The 4,110-nt window shown below is 42.6% G+C and overlaps 1 pseudogene; it reads right to left on the bottom strand.

Moving 5' to 3' along the window:
* Positions 1 to 4,023: 4,023 nt before the first annotated feature.
* LOC132008999 (U1 spliceosomal RNA) lies at positions 4,024 to 4,110 on the bottom strand (annotated as a pseudogene; the record flags this gene model as incomplete).

Here is a 4,110-nt window from a genome sequence, read left to right as displayed (position 1 = left end):
GGGCTGCCTTCCTTCAGATTTTATTTTTGTTTTCTTAATGATATTAAGCATTTACTGCTCACTGGAAACAAAAGAAACAGCTGACAAAGTGCATCTACTCTCTTTTTTTCTGAGAAACCACGGAGCGGTGCCGTCCATGGGCTCTGCCAGTGTGTGCGGTGGGACGTGGCACCCCTGCACCTGTGTGCTCCCTGCGACAGCTGTCCCTCACCGTGCGCGCCTCCTCTCCCGGAAGCCCAAAGTTCAGTCTTGTTTTAAGTAGCCTCTGTAACTGTGTTTATTTTATGAATAGTATTCCTTATGGCTGCCAGTCTTACTTACTTTTAAGTACTTTCTGAAGTTTAACCCTTTTAAAAATACATTGCTCAAACAAGATAAAGATTGCCATTACCTTTTTTTGAATTTTGTTTTTAAAAAACATTGTATACCACCTTAGCTCATTCATGTATCCTGGTAAAGCATCTTAATCAGACTTATTTTTAATTAATGAACATTTCTTAGAAGTTTGGGGACAGATTTTATGTAATCTTTATAAGTATGATTTCTGATGAAAAGCAAATGCATTAGTATGTTTGCCTTAAACTTGTAGACTAAACCAACTATTATCAAATAAACAGTGATAACAGTGATAGTTTTTAACTCTGTGGTCATTGTATCACTCTAAAATTTGGAGTAGCTATAATAAATCTACTCCTTTATTATGCTTTACAGTGTAGGTCTTCATTTTTCGTTTTTCTTTTTTTAAACAGCATATTGAACCAAGTTCACCAGTCCCTTTACAAAAGAATGAACTGCTTCTCTGTGTGCGGTTTAGCCTTTCATAGAAGCTGGACCTGGGCGGAGGCAGGTTAGAAGCAGACATTTCTAAAATACAGGAGCAGACCGAATGGTCTGTTATGGTTTCCTGACGTCCATCTCTAGCTCAGCCAGTGAACCATGGATGTGCCATTGAGCCCACTTGATTGTTACGCTGGTGTATAACTTGGCGTGTGGAGAGAAAGAGTGCTGTAGAGAACAGCATTTGTTGGTGGGGGAGAAATTGGAACATTTGAAATAAAGTGGGTACAAAAGATATTATTGGCCTTTTTAATGTAAATTAACATCAAGTTATTTCTAATTTAAAATTAGGTTGTGTGGTTTGATTTTTTCACTAAGTTCTCTTGCAGTTGGAAACCACAGGTATTTGGGTTGGTCGCGCCTCGTTTACATTTTCCCAAACCCTGGCCTAGGTCTTAAAAGAGTAGTCACCGTGATTCCAGCCTTGCATGTTCTGTTGCCTTACTGGTGTGCTGGTTCATGTTTCTTTCATTGACGTTGTTCCCTGATGCCATTTGAACTTGACTTTTCTGTTGCCTGAGAAATCTCTGTGTTTTGTCCTCCTTCGTGTCTCCTTCACTGGTGAAAATACACCTGTGCGATGCTCTCCAGTGGGTGAACACGGGACAGAGAGCCCTAGCTTCTAAATTTGGGTGCAGTCCCTTCACTGGCTGCCCCTGTGGCCTCAGGCAGGTTCGCTTGACTTCTGTCTGCCTCAGTTTCTCTACTACAAAGGACATATTGACCTACCTCACAGGGGTGTTGTGAGGATTAATAAACATTTGGTACAGTGCTTTGGAAATGTGATGATGCTGTATAAATGCTAAGAAATAGTAAGTACACGGGCGCCTGAGGGGCTCAGTCGGTTGAGCGTCTGCCTTTGGCTCAGGTTGTGGTTGGTTCCAGGGTCCTGGAATCAAGCCTCACATCCGGGCTCCCTGCTCGTTGGGGAACCTGCTTCTCCCTCTCCCTGCCCCCTGCTTGTGCTTTCTCCCTCACTGTCTCTCTCAAGTAAATGAATAAAATACTTTTTTTTTTTTAATTGAAAGAAATAGCAAGTGCAGGGCAAAAAGCTGTATTGTTCCACATAGCCATCAGCTAATCTGTACCAAGGAGGTCTTTTGGGGAAAAAGGGTAGGAGAGTGCCCCCATCCCTTGGTGCCTGGTTTACATTTTTACATTTTCACAATGTGTGTTGGGGTGGGGGTAGACTGGAAGCAGCAGTTACATATTAGAGCATATGTGGGAGGGTGCTTAATGAACACATATAAATGAGTTGACTGTTCTATGCAAGGGCTTTCTCACAAAGCACAAGATAAAGAACATACGTTACTCCCTCAAGGACATACTTTAGGAGAGGTTCTACTTTGTACCTCCAGAACAATTGAAACATTCCATAGTTCACTGCTAGTTCCTGATAATTGCCTTGGTTTCACTGCTCTTGGGCTGTGGCATTCATGAAACATTTATTGGCCATTGTCGTATGCCTGGGGGACACAGGACAAACAGGAGGACGCCCAGGAGCACAGACAAAGCCCTACACTATGTGGTAGTATAGTGTCTGCCACAGGGCACACTTTATGCTCTGAGGGGAAGAGAGCAATCTAGGCAGTGAGAATGACCCAGGGTATGAACAGGGTGGGCCGGGGAATGAAGGTTGTGGGGGTTTTGCAGTGAGGGGGAGATGGCAAGAGAGGAAATTGCAAAGGAAAGTGGGTCACAGCAATTGCACTACTGGGTATTTGTCCCAAAGATACAAATGTAGTGATCTAAAGGGCCACCTGCACCCCGTTTGTAGCAGTGATGTCCACAATAGCCAAACTATGGAAGGATCTAGGTGTCGAAAGGATAAAGATGATGTGGTATGTGTACACACACACACACACACACACACACACACGTGCGCACACACAGAAATAGTAAACAAAATCAAAAAATGAAATCTTGGGGCGCCTTCGTGGCTTGGTGGGTTAAAGCGTCTGCCTTTGACTCAGGTCACGATCCCAGGGTCCTGGCATTGAGCCCCACATGGGGCTCTCTGCTAGCAGGGAGCCTGCTTCCTCCTCTCTCGCTCTCTGCCTGCCTCTCTGCCTACTTGTGATATCTGTCAAATAAAATCTTTAATAAATAAATGAAATCTTGCCATTTGCAACGACATGGACAGAATTAGAGTGTGTTATGCTACGTGAAATGAGTCAATCAGAGAAAGAATTATATGATGTCTTTTTATATGATTTATATAATACATGGAATTTAAGAAACAAAACGGGATCATAGAGGAAGAGAGGAAAAAATAAAACAAGATGAATCCAGAGAGAAACCAAGAGAGACTTAATCATAGGAAGCAAATTGAGGGTTGCTGGAAAGAAGGAGGGTGGCGGAATGGGCTAACTGGAGGTTGGACATAGGAGGGCATGTGATGTAATGAGCTATGGCTATTATATATGACTAATGAAACAGATCTGTACCTCTGAAACCAATAATGCATTATATGTTAGTTGAATTAAAATTTTGAAAGGAAGGAAGAAAAAGCATCAGGACCAGTGAGGCTTATTGACTGGGCTAGATGTCTGCACCTGGTTTGGAAAAGCTTATACAATATTAACGTTCTGTAGCAAAACTAGAGAAGTTGAGCTCAAACTGATCTTTTTGAAGAGAGGCACTACTGGTTAAACAGTTTAAAGTATTAGTAAGACAAGTCTGGCTGGTTTAAGAGGAAAACTGCTTTCGCGGAATTAGAGTGGTTCAAGGCCTTATAAAAAACACCAAGCAAAACTTAACTTGCATACCGTCTTTGTATAGAACTACCTGAGACAGATGGTACACCTACCTCAACCCCACACACAGAAAAACGGATTTCAATACTGCGACATATCTTAAGTTGTATAAACAACTTAAAACTTCGTTTCAGACTTCCCAATCTAAAACCCACGGTCAGAAAGCATTTATAAACTCCAAGTAATTCCTACTCACACCTCAAAGTAAAGCCAAAACTCAAAAGCACTGTTCTTTGTTTTGGAGACGAGACCCTGTTTAATCATTCGGCAGAAACACAGTACGGCACAGAATCCTAGACAGGAAAAGAAGTGAAGGCCTGAACCTCACTAGCCTCAGAAGTTAAAATAAAAACAAGCAGCCCTTCTGTTACCTAAGAACACTAAGAAACACAGATGTCGCTACGCATCTTCCGTTAGACCACCAGGAAATCAGGGGAAAGCGCGAACGCAGTCCCCCACTACCACAAATTATGCAGTCGAGTTTCCCACATTTGGGGAAATCGCAGGGGTCAGCACA

The sequence above is a fragment of the Mustela nigripes genome, unplaced genomic scaffold (genome assembly GCF_022355385.1).
Source record: "Mustela nigripes isolate SB6536 unplaced genomic scaffold, MUSNIG.SB6536 HiC_scaffold_2986, whole genome shotgun sequence".
Classification (NCBI taxonomy): Eukaryota; Metazoa; Chordata; class Mammalia; order Carnivora; family Mustelidae; genus Mustela; species Mustela nigripes.
This window is presented reverse-complemented; position numbering and strand designations above follow the sequence as displayed.